General features: G+C 46.2%; 1 protein-coding gene across 13 annotated transcripts in view; it reads left to right on the top strand.

Annotated features, from left to right (window-relative positions):
* Nucleotides 1–18,693, top strand: part of SEMA6D (semaphorin 6D) — a 351,383-nt gene that overhangs the window by 301,833 nt on the left and 30,857 nt on the right. For 6 of the 13 annotated variants that reach the window (XM_090028643.1, XM_090028637.1, XM_090028641.1 and 3 more), the window contains exon 1: nt 14,182–14,751. The exons of 4 other annotated variants lie outside the window; for them this stretch is intronic. The gene's annotated coding sequence lies outside the window, so the exon portion shown is untranslated. Of the gene's footprint in view, nt 1–14,180; nt 14,752–18,693 lie in introns of those variants that run through there. 3 more of the 13 variants (XM_090028634.1, XM_090028636.1, XM_090028638.1) reach the window with 1 other exon arrangement.

Below are 18,693 nucleotides of genomic sequence, written 5' to 3'. Positions count from 1 at the left end.
CTCTGAATGGTGTGTAGGTAGGTGATCCAAGTGGGCATGGTTTTCTTCTGCTCACATTGGTCACAAGTCAAGTACTTGGCCTTTATCAGCCAGCTTTGGCCAAAACAACTGCTCATGTGCCCTGTAAGGCAAGGGCTCTATACTTCTAAGGAAGGACCAGTTACCAATATTTTCATCCATTGGGGTCCTGCACTTCCCAGTGTAGCACTCCATCAAATGGGAATGGGAAAGGCTACATTTTGTAGTAGGAGGTGGGCTGCCAGGGTAGCATTATTAATGGCTGAGGGGCGATTAGTTCCCAGTTGCCCTTCACGCAACACATCCCACACATCTGGGTCCTGTTCTTGCACTGTCTGCCTTTCTGTGGTGGTGAGCTGGGGCAACGTAGATGGAGTCAACGTGGTGTACTGAAGCCAAGCCTGCAGGAACCTCTCAGGAGGCGGCCCTGACACTTCAGCCATGCAAACAGTATTTTCCCCTGTCCCCACAGGGTCTTGTAGCTGCAGGTCGCAAATGGTCCTCACCGTCTCGGGATGCCAAACACTCCTGGAGATGCTAGATGGTTGCCACGACAGGGCATCGGCATCCACATGCTTTCATCCCTCCCTATAGTGCAGGCTGAAGGTGTAGTTTGCTAGTGCCAGCGGTGGCCCATCACATCCAACTTGGTACTAGGGAGCACATATGTAAGGGGATTATTGTCTGTCCATATCTGGAAAGTAGCCCCATACAGATAGCCCCGGAATTTCTCAGTGACCACCCACTTGAGGGCCAAGAATTCAAGCTTCTGCACTGAGTAGCAAGTCTCACTAGGTGACAGTCCTCTGCTGGCAAATGCTATGGTATGCTGATGTCCGTCATGCTCCTGGTATAGTACTGCCCACAGCCCAGACAAGCTAGCGTCTGTGTGCAAAATAAAAGGGTGGTTAGGGTCAGCATATGCCAGTACAGGTGTCTGTGTCAAATGTCGGATCACCTCTTGGAAGGTGTCTTCACCCTGTGAATCCCACTGGGGACCAAAGGGTTCCATGGGGCTCCCTGTCGCATAGGGCCTGCTTGAGCCATTGTCCTTCCCCTTTTTCCAGGGTGATCTCCCCATCTGATATCCTCAATTCAGGGTATTCTAAAGTCCAGTTATTGTCCGTAATGAATTGCCACTAGAACCCTGCAAACCCTAGAAACTGTTTCAATTCCGGGAAGTTCTTGGGTCAAGGCCAGGTGGTCACAGTACTTACTTTCTCAGGATTCGTGCTGCCCACTTCCTACGACACAAAGTGTCCCATGTACTTCACAGAGGCTTGGCAGAATTTACACTTATCAATAGCCAGCATCAATCCAGCAGCCTCCAGTTGATTGAGTACCTGAAGCAGCTGCTCGTCACACTCCTCCAGAGTCTTACCAAAGACAATGGCATCATCCAAGTAGACCAACACTTGGGTCATATGCATGTCCCCAACTACCTTTTACATTAGTTTTTGGAAAGTGGCAGGAGCCCCAGATATCCTTTGAGGCATTCGCTCAAACTGATCGAACCGAAAAGGCAAATAAAAGCAGTTTTCTCCTTGTCCTCCTCTTGCAGAGATATTTGATAGCCACTGCGGAGATCCTGAAAACCATGTGTTCCCCACTAAATAGTCCAGGGCCTCCTGTACCCGTGAAACGGTATAACTAGTCAATGATGGTACGAGCATTTAACATACAGTAGTTGATACAGAAGCTGGATGTTCTTCTTTCACACAATCATGATGGGCAAGACATAGGGGCTTTTAGATTCAGAGATGATTTTATGGTCCATGAGCTCTTGTCGATGGCACCTCACTTCCTCCATCTTGGCAAGGGGAATGCATCAAGACCTTTCTCAGAAGGGTCATGGACAACCCCTTTTGCCTCTCCTACATCCCAGTTGTGCATGGAAAAGACATAAGATCAAGCTTTGAGCTTGGCCCTGAGGTGTGCCTTCCAGGCCTTGGACACCAGGGAGTTCCCAAAAAAGAACCTTGAGGGGTCAACTGCAGTGGGGTTTCCTCCCAGCCCGGGGATGACCACCTCAACTTCCTTCATCAAAGCACCTTCTATCCTGAGTAGACTACAATATCCTTTAAAGTCAGGTTAACCACTATCACTGTGACAGGTTCTTGGTTCACCCCTTTGGTCTCGATTACACCGTCGGGGACCCTCAGCACCCTGGGGCTTGCTCTCCCTTTGGGAGTTTCCACCACCAGAAGCTTGTTTTTTTCCTCCCCCTCTGTCCATTTACACACTGTAGGCAAAGCCCATTGGCCCTATGCAGGGACCTGTTGGAGTTTTGCCCCAGAGAAGTGCAGGGTCCCCACAACCTCAGGGTGACCCCGCAGCCCTCTATCCCACTGGTCATATGCCTCCAAGCACAAAGCATGCATTGTTAACTGCTGTTCATAACCTGGGCCAGTTTGCTGTCTACACTAGTGAGCAAGAACCTGGAAGAACCTGGTCCCTACAATGAGGGAGGCCCCCCTTCATCCATCCCGGATCAGGGCATACTAGAGCAATGTTGACGCTTCTTGCTCCACTCCAGCTGCAGGGAACTTTATTCTCACATTCACATAACCTCTATAGAGGTACAGCACTTGGCTCAAGCCACAAATCCCTAGCCCCATAAGTGGGAGCAGAAGTAAGTGTTTCAGATGTTCCCCATAAAAGGATTCAAATCGTATGGTGACCTGGGACCCACTGTTCAAACTGGCACGGCACCTGCGACCATTTACCATCACAGGGAGTTCCTTGAGTAGAGAGCTAACATGAGATAATATTCAGGAGCAGAGCTGACTCCTTTTCTCAGCCCCTTCCTCATTTCCTGCATCCCACCAGCCCTTTAGCCTTTAAAAAAACAGTTTGGGGTCATATGGCTGAGTGCACTCCCAGGCAATGTACCCATACTCCCCACATCTATGGCAGAGCCCTGGAACCCTGGAGAGGGCACCCATTCAGGGTCTACCCAGGGCACGCTGACTGAGCCGAGGCTGACCCCTAGCGGGGGTCCCAGCCACTGCAGCCGCTAGTACTGAGGCCAGGACATTTCTCCATTCCCCAGAAAAATGTTCTCTTGGGGAGCTACCATCAACACCCAGCTAACGAATCCTCTCCAAGAAGGGACATGCTCATCCCACATAATCTCCCTTAATTTGGATATCTCTTTCTCTTCCTGGATGTCTTGAAGGAGGTGATTGAAGCTGGAAGGCTACCCCTGCTTCCTGCCAGGTTGAAGTTTCAGAGTAAGTCCGGCCTATACAGGGCTCCAGTCTGAACTTGTCGGAGTCATATGTAGTCGACTTCAGTAACACTGAGTGCCCCTTGTGCCACCACTCCCTGTAACACCAGCTCCAAGCGAAGGACATAAGCTGAAAGGGTCTTGCCCTTGTGCTGGAAAGTTTCTAGCAACTTGTAATATGCTCCCCCACCTCAGGTGGGTTGGCCAGAAAATATCTGGGCATACCTGCAAGCATTGCTGGGTGATGATGGCAGAGTTTTGTAGCTTGGAAGTCCTTACAACCCCAAGGACAGGTTCTTTCAGGATTTCCAGCAAGCAGCACCGCTTGTCCTCATTAGGTATCTGCCAGGTCAGTAACATTTCCTGAATGGCGGAGAGCCAATGGTCGAATCCCTTCTCTCCAGTGGGAATCAGAAGGTTTCCCAAAAAAATCCATAGCCTCTTATAGGCCTCCTGGTCATTGGAGGAGTGGGACACTTCCCAGAGAACTTGCAGCAGAACCCTAATCCACTCTGGGGTAGCCTTGGCATCAGCAGGAAACCCTGCCCCCTACTCTGCACCATTTCATCACTCCTAGACATTACAGTGGGTTGGTCAGCATTAGCCGTGTTCTCTTGTGGATCTCTCTCTACAGGGGTACGCAGCACTTTAGTAATGTTCTAGCACCCACTACACGGATCCCAGGCAGGCCCCCAAAATATAATCCTGGTGGTACTCAGACAAGATACCCACTCTGCACTTGAAGGGATTTAGTGAGTGTGCGGTGGGAGGGGCAGCCGCTCCCCTCCTATTCCTTGTAAAGTAAAGCTGAAACCAGTTGAAACTTAACCATATACGGGTTTAATAGGAAAAGAACCAGGTTAAGATATGACACACATGTGGGGAGGGCAGTGGATGCAGGAGAACAAGAGGGGATTCACTAAAGGTAAGATGCACATATACATCTAGCAGAGGCAAATCAACAACAAAGCCTGAGGCACAGGGTTTCACAAAATGTAAGGGGCAAGCTCAGACTGTACCAGGCGCATGGGCAGGGGAAGAACCCTTCTACCCAGGACAGGGAACCCTTCCCTCCTGTATTCTGGCCAGGAATCCAACCCAGGTCCCCTACATGACACATGAGAGGTGGACCACTGAGCTATCAATGCCTAGGCTATGCCATGCAGCTCCGGGCTCTAGGGCCTCCAGGATCCTCCGTATGCCATCTGCACACCAGACTGCCTGCCTTCACACTGCAGGGGAGTCGGAAAGAACCCCAGCTGATGCCTACAGCTCGGGGCTTTGGTCCTCCCAGGACTCATCCCATGCCACTCCTGTACCCCTGAGCTACCGGCTTACCTGGCAGGGTGTGGGATGTCTGAGCTACTGCCTGTGGCTCAAGGCTTTGATCTGCACCGCCTGCGTGCCAAGCTCCTGACTTCCCTGCCATGGACTGGATCCCTGAGCTGCTGCCTGTGGCTTGAGGCTTTAATTCCAACAGGGGAACCGTGCCGCTGTGGCCAAGCTGAGCCACTGCCTGTGGCTTGGACCCTCCACTGGCTTCAGGGCTCTTCTGGTGCAACTGTTTTGCCCCTGCTTGTCAGCTCTTCAGGGCCCCTCTTCTTTATCCCTTGGCAATCGCACCCCTGGGGCCTACTATGCTGCCCCTTTTATCCAAGGTGGCTGGTGAGACCAGTCAGGCAACGTGAGAGGTGAGTCTATTCTCAGGTCCGGTTTCCCTACCTGGCCCCTGATGGGATGGGGGGCAAGCCTTCTTTCCCAGGGCCTGATTGGTGGGGAAAAGTAAATCCCCCACACCAATCATTTTCAAACTTTTCAAAACCCCCAGGCCAAGCCGCCACTGGCTAGTCCGTCACATCCCTCAACTTCTCTTCTCTGCTTTATATATATTTTAAGTTTATGCACATGACTTTCCTCAGATTACTGCTGCTTCCTACAGAGCCAGTCCAGTCAGAATTTATATGCGTACAGATGTGTATGTGTATCTGTATGTAGCCATCTGCACATGTAGCCACAGCTGGCACCTCTTTCAGCTAATTCCATTGGGCATGCCTCACGAAAATGTCCACCTAAGGTTAAGGTGGTGAAAACTATGCTAATTTATACCAGTACCTGAAAGTCTGAGATTAATCCATGTTCGCGTGAGACTTTAATTTATTATTTTTAACATGCAATACAACATCACAGTCAGAGCTACAACAACCATTTGTACTACAATGAAAATGTGTGAAATCAGTCTCCTATTTATTCCAGTAAATAGGATAAATAAGAAAAATATATCATGTGATGAATTTACAGGATATAGTTCCTTAGCCTTTTTTTGCTGATGCAGTCTTCACTTTGCAACCAGCCATGACAGCCATTGTAATAAGGATGGCGTATAAGTTGCTTCCTATGCACCACCCCAGTCTATCTACAGGGAAAGACTACCTGGTCCCACCTGCCGAGTAGGACAGAACACAGGCCAGGCGCTGCACCATGGAGAACCCTTGGTTCTCAGTTATTGTGTTAATTATTATTGCTACTTCCATGTCCCATCTGCTTCCCTCGAGTGGGCTGTCAGCATAGAGAGAGATTGGATTTAACTTCAATAGGAGTTTTTCTAAAGTAGGGGCTGAGAGAAGATTTCAGGATTATCACTTTAAAATGCCAGTATAGAGAGAACTTGCATTTTGTACACACCCCAAGACCTACTGATTTCAGTGATGATTTTGAACGTGCAGGGAATGCAAAATGACAATGACTGTTATACCAGCTAAAAATACAACTGATAAAATGCAGGAGTATTGAGATGTTGATACAATACAAAGCTAGAAAAAGTTTGCCAGGTTGGGGTGGGGTAAATCCCAACAGTGTTAGCAGAAAATTATTGCTACACCTTCAACATGACAAACATGTTACCTGAGGTTTACACAGAACCAAAGCCACAAAGCCATCCAGAAAAATATAAAACCAAGAAAACAATGATTTTAAAATGAGGTTTTTGACAGGCAGAAGCATTTTAAAAACAACTTCTAATACAACGACCATGAAGATGCTAAAAGAAAATGCTAACGTGTTCCGTGTCTGTCAGGTATATTTTTACCAAACAGTAATAGCTTAAAAGCTTCTCCTGTAATTTTCTGAGAAAATTTTTTTTCTAAAGTCATTACAGAAAAAAATAGGAAAGGCTTCTTTTGTGCAATGTAGATTGGACATGATTTATTGCGATAAACCTGGGAGCTCTTCCTTTATGCTCACTGTCTGATGATGGTGAACTTGTGTTATAACAATCATTTCCTTGTATCAATACAACATAGAAATTGTATGGTAATTTTTTATTTCTTTCCTGCTGGTATAAACCACACCTGGGAGTGTTCTGAATTGTTCTGATTTATACTGCTGCACATCTAGACCTGAGGAACTGAAGTAGCGGGCCATGAGTCGTGCTCACAGTAAGCAGGAGTCGGGAGCATGAATGGTCAGTACACTCAACTCTTATCACAGAGTGACTCCACTCCAGCAGATTAAAAACTGGTTTTAATTAATTTCAAAGGAGGCTTCAAGGGTTAGCCATAACCTGGATTATTGCTGTGATGTGAGTTCATGGGGACAAGAGGCTAAAACTGTGAAACTTCAGGATCTTCAGCCATCCCTCAGACATGAAGACAAGAGCCTTAGGAAACAAATATTAAATTCCTTTTAACTCTGTATTAAAAAAGGGGGGAAATGGAACACCATAGCCAACTATTAACTATAATTGGTATGGCCCTACCCCCCAGACCAATGATGAGATCAGAATTATTATAGCTTGGTCTTCCTATTTTCAGGTTTTATCTTTCCAAAACTCTAGAGGAAGGTAAGAAGAGGATTATTTAATAATCAATAAAGATGAAAAGCCAATTTTTTCTGGAATTGCTCCCCATTTATTCATGCAGTAGACATGTCAGAGACCGCCAGCCTTGATCCCTAGTGCAACTCCCTAGATACTGACAATGGGCCAAAGCTACATGAAACCAAGCGCTGCATAAAAATAATGTTTTAAGGATATCAGTATAAACTAATACTATCAGAACAAATTAATATTTACTCCTGCCTGTTGTAAATTAGTCACTAAATATCACCTCTACTGTAAAACTGTCAGCTTTAATCATATGTAGTTGTAATAAATACATTCTTTATTTTACTCTTGCCATTGCTAAATAGTGTAAATCATAATGAATCAGCATTGTGCCAATTAGATTGAAAGGTGGCTAATAAAACAAGCACTGTTCATGACTGCATAGCAACAAATTACAAACCTACTGACTTTGACATGTTAGGGAGGTGTCTTTTAATTTCACTGAAGTGAAGTAGGTTAGGTTTATTAAAGGAAAAAAATGTGAAGGTATTTGACTAAAACTTACTGCCTTATAATTTATTATGTCCAGATTCTATTGTTATAGTGATTTGACAATAGCATCATTAGTAAAAGTCTCTATAAGAACAGAAAATGTAATTGGACCCTAAATGACCACAGCCCATCCCAACACCCATTGTACATTTAATCTAGAAAGCAACACTTGCATTTCTCAGCACCATGGGACACTGATTCATCACTGACTCAGAGGGAAGAGTAATACCCATTGAACTGCCAGCACCAGGGGCCAGTCACCTTTGACAAGTCAAGGGCCAGAACAACCCACCTGTGATCCAGGCAGGCCAAGTGGTTTCAGCAGCATGTCAGTGGCATGGGGCTTTCCCCCCACACATGCTGGGGCCCGGCAGTTGGGAGTAGTTCCCATTCCACTGCCACTTCTCCCAGCCACCCGTTCCCCAGCTGCAGTGTGGGCACAACTTCCAGGCAGCTGGGACCTCTGCTGGGATCAGGCATCTGCAAACTGCTTCTGTACTGCCACAGCTTCTCCCTGCTCCCCACCCCTTCTACTGAACCATGAATCTGAGGTCTCAGCTGCCACCATTGAGTCCATCCCTCAACAACCAGTAATAGAACTTCTTGCTGATCCCCCATCCTTCAAGGAAGTCTGACATGCCATCACTCAGACCAAAAACAATAGAGTGCCAGGTCCATATGGCATCCCCACAGAGGTCTTCAAAGCTGGTGGAACAGCAGTAGCACAAAAAATTCAGTAACTTCTCATCAAAATATGGGTTAACAAGGAAGTTCCACCTGTCTTAAAGAATGCCAGCATTGTGACCATCTTCCCACGTCAGTGTGTGGGAAATACCGAGGCATTGCCCTCCTCTCCGTTGCCAGGAAGATTCTTAATCACATCCTTCTGAATCGTCTCCTCCCCCTTGCCGAAGATGTCCTTCCAGAATCCCAGTGTGGCTTTAGACCATCTTTGGGTACCACCACCATGATTTTTGTTGCACAACAGATCCAGGAGACGTGTCAAAAGCAACACCAGGAGCTGTTTATGACATTCATTGACCTAACCAAGGCCTTCAACTCCATCAGCCATGAAGCCTTATGGAAAGTGCTGGCTAGGTTTGGTTGGCCACTGAAGTTCATCAGTATCTTCAGGCTACTTCATGATGGGATGACCTCTACAGTCCTTTGCAGTGGATCAGAGACAGGCCCATTTACCATCCGTACTGGTGTCAAGCCAGACTGCATCATCACCCTAACCCTTTTTTCCATCTATCTTGCTGTGATTTTAATGACTGCCTTCTTCCCAGAATTGGGGTTGAGTATTGTATGGACGGTTAGCTTTTCAACCTGTGGTGCCTTCACAGCAAAACCAAAGTTACTAAGTCTGGCATCACCAACATTCGTACGCTGATGACTGTGTTTTCCTCCTGCACACTGAGACCAATCTGCAGTCTACACTTAACCTTTTTTTAGGTGCCTATCACAGCCTGGGACTCTCCCTTAACGTTGGGAAGACCAAGGTGCTCCATCAGTCTGCCCCAGCACAACCTTCCCCCCTCCCCCCCCAAATTACCATTGATGGAAAACCCTTGGAAAACATGGAGCATTTCCCATACCTTGGCAGGCACCCCTCCCAGTCAGTCAGTCTTGATGTAGAAATCGAACATAGCATTCACCGTGCCAGCATATCCTTCAGAACTGCTGCTTCGCCATGTCATTGTTGACCAATATCTGCAGATGGAAATTAAGATCCTAGTGTACAATGCAGTGGTTATCTCCATGCTCCTCTACGGGTGTGAGACATAGGTAGCATACTGAAGTCATCTTAAGCTCCTGGAATGGTTCCATTAGCGTTGCCTCAGGAAGATCCTTTGCATTAGATGGAAAGACCACTGCACCAAAGCCAGTATCCTCTCTGCAGCTAACATAACCAGCACTGAGGCAAAGATCATGAAAAATCAACTCTGCTGGGCTGCCACTGTGTGTGAACGACTGACACTTGTCTCCTAAAGCAAGGCCTTGTCTCTCAACTTAGTCATGGTAAGAGGACCTGTGGAGGACAGAGGACGCACTACAAGGACACCCTGAACGCATACCTTAAGAAGGGTGGCATCAACCCTACAAACTGGGAAGTGCTGGTGGTAACAGGTCTTAATGACACTGAACTATACATCAAGCTACAGCCGGCTTTGAAGAGAACCGTCTTGCTCAGGAAGCCAAGAAACAGCAGCGGAGGAAGGAAAGCGCACAACATCCTGGCCAACAGCTGTGCACTCCCCGCCCCCCCCCCCCCCGCACCCCTCCAAGGCACCACTTGTCATATCCTTGGAAAAATGTGCAGAGCACAGATTGGACTCCTCAGCCACCTTAAAACTCACCAGTAATCCCTCCCCTCCCCCCAGCAAACATTATCTTTATATCGAGGGATAGCCGATGACTGCAGTAGTCTAACCTTGAAGTTATAAAGGCATAGATGATGGTGGCCATAGCTAAAACTGCAAGAAAGGGTTGCGGCCTTCTCACCAGATGGAGTTGATGAAAGGCACTCCTAGCTACTGTAAATCATAATGAACCAGCATTGTGCAGGTTAGATTCAAAGGTGGCTAAGAAAACAAGCACTATGACTACATTGCGACAAATTTGAAGCCTGATAACTTTAGTAGAGATGTAGATGCAACAGAGAACCCAGGAGCACCCCAAGGCTGTAAATCTACACACCAAGGGATGCCATCAACGATAGGTGTCCCTGTCCCCATCCAAGTCAAGCAGTCTGCCTACCACCATCACCTCTATCTTACCTGGTTTCGGTTTCAGCTGGTTCACTACATGCAAGTATCAACTGCAGCCAGTCATTCAGAGGCTGCAAGACGTGGGTCAGATGAGAAAGAGAGAGAGAGCTGGGCAGCATCATGAGTATCCTGATGAAACGTCACTCCAGATCTCTGCAGTCTCACCCACTGGTTTCGTATGCACATTATACAGGAGGAGAGACAAGATGGACTTCTGGGAAACCCCACAGAAAAGGTCCCCAGGGGATGACAAGCACTCACCTGTCACTACCACCTGTGAGGGAAGATTGGCACCAATTGAGAACAGTCCGGTGAACAACCAGCAGATCATGTACATGCTGCTTATCAGCACTTCACAGTTAACTGTATCACAGGCTGCTGAAAGACCCATTAAAATCAGGAGGGCACAATTTCTCATCACACTCCAGGAGAAGATCGCCAGCCAAGGCCACAAGCCCAGCCTCCGTGCTATGTTCAGGACAAAAGCCAGACTGACAAGGTTCCAGGAATCCACTGGCTTCCAGATGTGCCTGGAGCTGTCATGGAGCTGCCTGATCAATGGCTGTCTGCAGAAAAGGGTGGTTGGAGGCAGGGCAGTAACTGCCCAGGCGCATCATTGTCAAGCAATGGTTTCTTGAGCAGGGACCAGAATATTTGGCACCCTGCCCTGCTGAAGTGAGGGACTGACAACCCCAACCAGCAGTGGCCCCAGTCTCCCCTGGCTGGCTTTTACAAGCCCAACTGGCACAGGTCCAGTTCACAACTGGTCACCTTCTTTCCCCCTCCCACCCTCCAAGCACATCCTGTGCATTAGCAGGTGACAGCAGCTTAAATTGATCTGTGTAAATGGGTCAAGACAGAGCATCCTCGACCCCAACCTCTGACTGCAGCAAAAGTGGTGGCCCCGCAAGCCCTCCTTTATGTACTCCTTTAATTCCTCTTTCTTACCAGAAAGCCTGATAACAGTGATTTCCGTATCACATTTTGTATCAACTTTTAATAAATTGATTTCTTATAGTTCCTTATTGTAAATCCTATGAAGTCATAGAACTAAAATGGAACTTGACATTAAGTCTGCTGCAGCTAGTGGTTAAAATCTAGAGCTTAACATAGTGGTTTAAATCAATGTAACGTCTTGGTTGCTCAGAGGAAAGGTGTGCAGGGGAAGTTCCTTTTAACTTCTTCTCCCTGTGTGTATATAGGTCCTCAGTCACCATTTGGTCCAGCACATTCCAGATCCACGCTTTGTTTAAATCAATTGATAATATTATTAATACAGAATATCTTTGTATTAATAGTATTTTGAAAAAGCAAAACCACAATTCTCCAAATCATTGGCTTAATAGACTATGATTGATGTACTTTCGTTTGCATTAATGAATATTTGGGTGCCAAATGTAACTTGCCTCACCAATTGCATAACAATATTGACAATGCTTGTCTGGAAAGAATTTCGAGTATGAAACATGCCTCCAAAAGTATCAGTTCAGTCTAAAAGTATGCCTGTGAAGCAAGGTGAGTGAATGCTTCTCAACTTGCATATAGGCAAACTAAGTAAATGCGATAATGTGATAAAGTTTAAGGCTTGAGTGAAAATCATGGCCAGAGCTGAGCTGGATTATAAATCTGGCTCTTAATACTATGGCCAGCCATTTTATTGTACCTCTTTCTTTACTACCAGATTCCTCTGATGTGTTTCTTTTAAGATCAAGCATTCGAGAGGTAATTAGCATTTAAAAGCCATGTTTCCACTAATATATTAGTGAAAAGAAATATGTTGGCAGAATCTGAAGGTTACCAGTTACAATGAAGAACATGTTTTAGGATAAATGAAAGTTAAGGCCTAATATAGCATGACAATACCCCATTAATCTGCACCCGATTGACACAACAGTGGTCTATTGTGTCAATGAGGATTTAAGGAGCTTTACAACATGGTACTGATGGTTTATCATATCAATAGGAGCCTGCATAGATTTGTGTTAAAAACAGTTGCTGCATAATTCCCGTACTGAATGGTACATGCCCAGCAAATGTGTGTCCTGAAAGAAGAAAAAGAAAAACACCTTATTTAATGTGGTTGCATGCATTTGCAACAGCAAGCCCAAAAACTTAAACAATCACCATATTTAATGTTTAAACTTAGCATACAAGTGTAGGCTATATACCCAAATCCTCCAAAAAGTAACATTTTAAACTGAAGCCCTTTGTACAGTCTCTGAGCGCTTGCTGACATGGTGATAATATATTATCAAATTGATTTAAACAAAGTGTGGCTCTGAAATGCTCCGAGACGGTCTGTGACTGAGTACCTGCTAATACTCAAGGAGGAAGGGAAGTCTCCAGGAGCTTCCCCCCACATCCTCTTGCCCACCTGAGCAGAGGGAGGGCACAGACAGGGCTCAACAGACCTGGAGGTTGTGCTTGTCTTTGCCTGAACCTTGCTGTAGGGGTAACCGTTAGGTGAATTTTACAGACCAGTTACAAAAGCCCTGAAGAATGAGGCAGAGAATGAAAATACTGGTAGCCCCTTGGGGACTGCAGTTTTATTAGCTGGCGGTACCGTAGGGCATTCTGAAAACAGGGAGACTAATCCTATGTTTTAAAATGTTTGGCATGGACAGCCTGCACCTAGAGATATGGCCGTTTTGTAAAGCTAAATAGCAGTGGAACTGTGCAGAATATATAGCTTCTGAGTATAAAAGCTGCAGAGATATTTTGTGAACCGAATCTTTCTCCTTCATGCAGTCACATTGCACACTATAAGCCTTTTTGCCCTCAGGTTTGCAATTTGATTCCTAATCAAGCCAATAGTCGCCATCCCAGCATCTTCATGCGGTGTGCAAATTTGGATGCCTGCAGCACAAGGTTGTTCCCTGGAAGGAGAAAATAAAGGATGTCCTTACACCTCTAAACAGGCGAAAGCTTCTGGGTCACAAAATAGCTATGCTGAGTGTCTGCTGTAAAGAAGCCTATAATGATGTTGCCTTCAACCTGTCACCACCAGAAAACGTCAGTGTGAGACGGCCAAAGGACTGAGTTGCCAAAAATGCCCTATTCCCATGGCTGAGAGATTTCGCTGGCACAGGCACTAAAGAGAATCTACTATGGGCCAAATCCTGAAGGCCTTTCTCAGTCGAATCAGTTTTCAACAGGCAGAACTCCTGCTGTGAAATCAATGGGAGCTTTCAGCAAGCCAAATCATGCAGGATCAGCCCAAAATATTATTTGAGAGTAAGTATCGACCACTCACGATCTGTGCGGGAGAAGAAAGAATTAGGGGGAGTGCAAGTAGCAGCAGCCTCCCAGTGCTTCTCATCTTGTTTCACCAGTTTAGGTGCATCACCTGGAGGGCTCGGCTCCATCCTAGAGCTGGAATAACATGGAGGCTTTACCGATGACCCTCTGATTTATTTTTAAACTGAAATTTTCTTTTCTCAGCGTTCAAAAAAACAAAAAACAAACCAAAACCTAAGATAATAAGGTTTGGAGAATGCTATCTTTTCCCCTGAAGCCCCACAGGCTCCTGACCATATTAAGACCTAAATTATTTTCTATTTCATCTGAAAAACTAATAAATCACCCCCAATTCCTGGAATTAATTTCCCTGCTTCCAGTCTTCATTGTTGGTTTTTTTTAAAACCTATTGCTGTATGTGGCAGGCTACTTCAAGCAACAGATCTTCAAAAATACCGACCCCCCCCCAACGACATTTTGCATTAAATACTCCCCTGAAAAATTACCCTGTCCCCAACTTTTGCTCAGAGTAGAAGTGAGCGTGTGGGTGTTAAAGGCTGCTTCCCTTAGCGGTTCTGCTGAGATGGGGCAGGATTTTGGGAAGTGGGGGGAGAGGCACTGCCTAAGCACGGAAAACTATCTGAACTTTGGGAGCGGACTGGCAGGCAGAGCCTTCTGGCAACAACTGTTTGTCCTCAGGATGCTTGAACGAAGCCCAGAATAATAAGCCGGAGCTGTGGGGATGGGGAGGGGGCCGAACCACAGCGGAGGCTCCTTCGTGGCCACTGCTCACAGCGCGGCGGAGGGGCCGGGAGCTGGTGTAGCCGCTCCTCGGAGGTGGGAGGCGGCGGCGGCGGCGGCGGAGGGGGAGGAGAGGCCACGGCAGGGTCACACGGCGCTGGGGCCTCGGCGGCGGCGGGGCGGGGGCGCTCCGTCCGAGCCAGCGGGGATGGGACGCGGCGCTGCGGCGGGCAGGGAAGCCGCCTCCCCGGCTCTCCCGATGGATTGACTGGAGATGGAGCGGATTGCAGCGGTCTCCGGCCTCGGGTTTGTTTTGCTCCCGGCTCGTCCCGGCGCGGGCGAAGGTCGGGCTGCTCCCGGGACCGCCCGCGCCGCCCCGCCAGGTAAGCGCTGCCGGGCCGCGCGCTTTCCGCGAAAGTTGCGGCGGGGCCGGGGCTGTGCGGAGCGCGGCAGCCGCCGGGAGAGCCCGCAGCACCGCGGCAGCCGCTGGGCGTCGAGCTGCCCGTCGGGTGCGGATGGGAGCGAGTACGAGCCCGGTGCCAGGGGGCAGTGCGGAAACTTTCCTCTATCGCTGCCCCCCCGCCGACCCCCGGCCCGGCGAGGGGCAGCGGCAGCACCGCCCGGGGCGGGTCTGCAGCCTGCGGGAGGGCGCCCGGCGCCTCCGGGCCGAGTCGGAGCCGGCCGGGAAGCCTGGCCCGCGGGCGGCTCCACTGCGCCGGGGCCGGGGCCGGGGCCGGGGCGGCCAGCTCCCTGTACGCCCGGACACACGCTCTGTGTGTGCGTGCGTGCGCCTGGTACTGAGGTGTGGTTGTGTTGGACATTTAATGTATGCCCTGTGTGTGTGTACTGCACATGTGTGTTTTACTGAGAGTTGGGGGGGGGGTGTCCCCGCTAGAGATTCCTCCAGCCCAGGTGTGTGGATCTGGATTTTGGAGCTGATGTAGCAGTGTGTGTGTTTTTATATATAAAGTACCCATTTTATGGCTGCTTTTATACATACATACCTTATATATATATAGCTGCTTTGCTACATACATGCCTATATATATATATATATATATGCAGTGTGTGCATGTTAAGAGATTCTGGCAGCTGGAGAGTGTGTGTGTGTGTGTGTGTGTGTGTGTGTGTGTGTGTATAATTGGGATTTGGTACAGGGTGTGTGCCATGTGTGTTAGAGATTTAATGTTGCATCTATCAGCAGTTAAGTGACTGTCCATGATGCAGACATGGATAGTGCTTAGTAGCCAATCAGGACTGTAATTTTTGCATAGACACACATGGGTGGGTGGGTGTGTATAAATACACACATGCATGTACAAACACATCCAACATGCAGTATAAACTATTTTGCAGCATAAAACAATCACTGAAGCATCAATCAGGGTGCTGTCAAATTATGGTATTTCCTTAGGTATTTTTCAGGCAAAAAAACCCAAGGTATCTTTTGAGCTGATTTCAGTTCTTAATGTTTCAGAAACATAAAAGGTCTTTTACTAGCCCTATTACGGTTTACTTTGTTTACTCGTCTGTTAATTCTACAAAGGCTAATACACACTGCTCTCAGAAAGATACTTTCACAGAGAATTTTTCTAAGATCCTTCTTTGTATTCTTGAGGAGTATAACAGGAAGCTGGCTATTGCTTGTGTGGCAAAAGGGCATAGGTTTTTTTTTTTTTCCCTTTTATTCATGCTTTAAAAATCTATGCCCCTCTAAAGTGCTCATATCTCATTCATTAAATTAAGCTGTACATAATTGTGTTTAATGTGGTGAGTGACAGGCATATTCTGTTAGGTTGGCAGATATTGTATCAACATTTACACTTGCTCAAATAAATACAAACTGCCAGATGAGTCCTGTGATTTTTGGCTATATGCTAGTAAACTTTAACACTTTTTATAGGAGTGAATTTAAAAGCTCGACCATTTAAAAAAACTAAAAGAAAGAGCTTACACTGGGAATTTATTAGCATTTCTTAATTAAATAGATCATATATGCTTTTAAAAGGATAGCCAAAAATGTAGCCCAGAGTCTTTATATTGGGTTATTTAATGGGCTGTTCACTGAACAACTATTCTCCTCCTTCATACCCTGCAGTCTGTCACTACCTCTGCTTATTTCTGCTAGGGACGCAACAAAGATAACATCGTCGTCTAAACATGCTTTGTATGATGCAGGAGTGTGTGCCGGGAATACAGTGACTAGCTCTGTCACAGCTCCACAAGCCAGCTGTGTGGCTGCATTTTTTTTCCAGTCACTGGTATCCTTTTAGCTAGACCATTTGAACCTTGCTACCTCTTTTGAACAGGTTATCTGAGGCAGCTGACACTGGATATGTTAGCCTTTGGATGCTTTACCTTGGATGTTATCTTATGTAGTTCACACATTTCAATGGAATGGTTAACTACATCTATGTCTACATGGGTCCTAGATCTGACATGAACTGTCTTAACCGTTACAAGATGGTAAAGACACATAAGTAGTAAAAGCTGACTTTAAAACATGTATTAGACCTATGTAATAAGACAGCTGTGGGCCTCATTGCATTGAGGCATAATACTAAAGAAGCTTGTTGTTCAGGATGGTGTTTTGTTTGTGCCGTGAACCCAAGACCCAGCCCTGCTCCCTTTGGAGTCATCAGGACTTCTGCCACCAGCTTCATTGAGAACAGTATCAAACCCCTTTATGTAACTAGTGAGAATAGCCTGATTATTCTTTTCTCCAAAAAACACAGGAATTTTAAATCTGCAACAAAAGGTCAAGTGAAAAACATATGGGGATGTGGCCGGTTCTTACCATGCATTTTATAGTGAGCAGAGTATTAAAAGCAACTAGCTCACCTTCAGTTTTTCTTGTTTTGTCTTGCAAGACAAATGTTGCATTATTGGTTTATTGCGGGCTGTTCCCTAATATTTGCCAGGGAATATTTTTTGCTTTTTTTAATAAACACAGGGGATACTGTCCGGTTTCTTGCTTAGCAACTAAATAAGCAAATAAGTGGATGGTCACATATTTACTTGTTAAACATGCCTATAATTCCAGTTTCAAATTTAAACATACTTTCTCCCACTGGGTAAATTTAATAATTTGCTCCAGGAGCAGTTGAGATGATGGAAGGCATGCTATTTGCATCAGGTAATGTAAGTTATTTTAAGTCTTAGTAGTCCAATATGTACTTAAGAGTTCAAATGTTGCTTTCATCAAAACTGCTGTTAGAACAGATGATCTCTTTTCTATGTATCAGATAAGCTACTGGAGTTACCATTAAAATCTATCTAAGCCATTTTATTAAGTTGTTACTTATTCTGTGAATAGCTGCCAACTTCAAGTTCAAAAGAAAGTATGTTCTGATTTGTTCCCATGTCACATGGAAGAAACGTTCAGTAAAAGTCATATTACCAGCCTTATGATGCTGTTTTCAATAGCTGTGTGTATTGTCTGCCTTTGCCCACTTTCCCCTGTCATGCCGTGACAGTAATTACAGTACCGCTAATAACAAAAGTTGATCTAGTTTATTCAAACAGGAAAACTGTTAAGTTGTCTCACTTCCTAAGGCAAATGTTTGTGTAACCACAGAGATCAAATCTGTAGCACACATATATAACATATGAGGTGTGTTTATTTCCCTAACTTTTCTGTTCCATTAGGCTTTTGTTAACTAACCCAGATTAGCATTTTAACAACCCTGAAGTGAACTTCTGCCATTCTTTCTACTTGGACACTGTGTGTAGATCATCCATCATTCTGTCCTTAGCCACAACAGGCTACTGGCTCCATAACCATTTGGAGCTACACAGAAACCATCCGACTGTGAACAGCACAGCTGGCTACAGCAATTTTTTCTTCCACACCACTGGCAGCATTGTCTGGCTATGGTAACTAAAGTTAACATCCAGAACGGGAAGTTTCTTTTATTTGGCAGGCTTAGCCCTGCCCTGATACAGCTCACTGGGCACACCTGCAGAAAAGTTAGAAAATGGCTGCTAGAACGGAAAGGCACCAGTGGACGATTTTAAGGGCTCTCACTTGGAGATGTTGGGCCTGTTGTTTAGATTGTGATTATGAATTCAGTCATTACTTGATTGAGAACATGCTCCTTGAATCCTACTCAGTCTCAGTTTGGAGACTATAGCATACTTTGAAGAAGGGACTTGCTTTAACTCACACTGCCAAGGAGCACAGAAAGGGACGGGCAATTCTGCTGCGCACTTTGCACCTTACTGCAAAAGCCCTTGTAGTTCTACACTGGGAAACGGGATTTTTGTAGAATTTTTGCCCAGAGCCTAATAGCTGCAACAGATGCTTTCCTCAGTTTGGGTTGCAG

This window comes from Crocodylus siamensis, chromosome 15, assembly GCF_052110815.1.
Source record: "Crocodylus siamensis isolate JL-2025a chromosome 15, ASM5211081v1, whole genome shotgun sequence".
Taxonomy (NCBI): Eukaryota; Metazoa; Chordata; order Crocodylia; family Crocodylidae; genus Crocodylus; species Crocodylus siamensis.
This window is presented reverse-complemented; position numbering and strand designations above follow the sequence as displayed.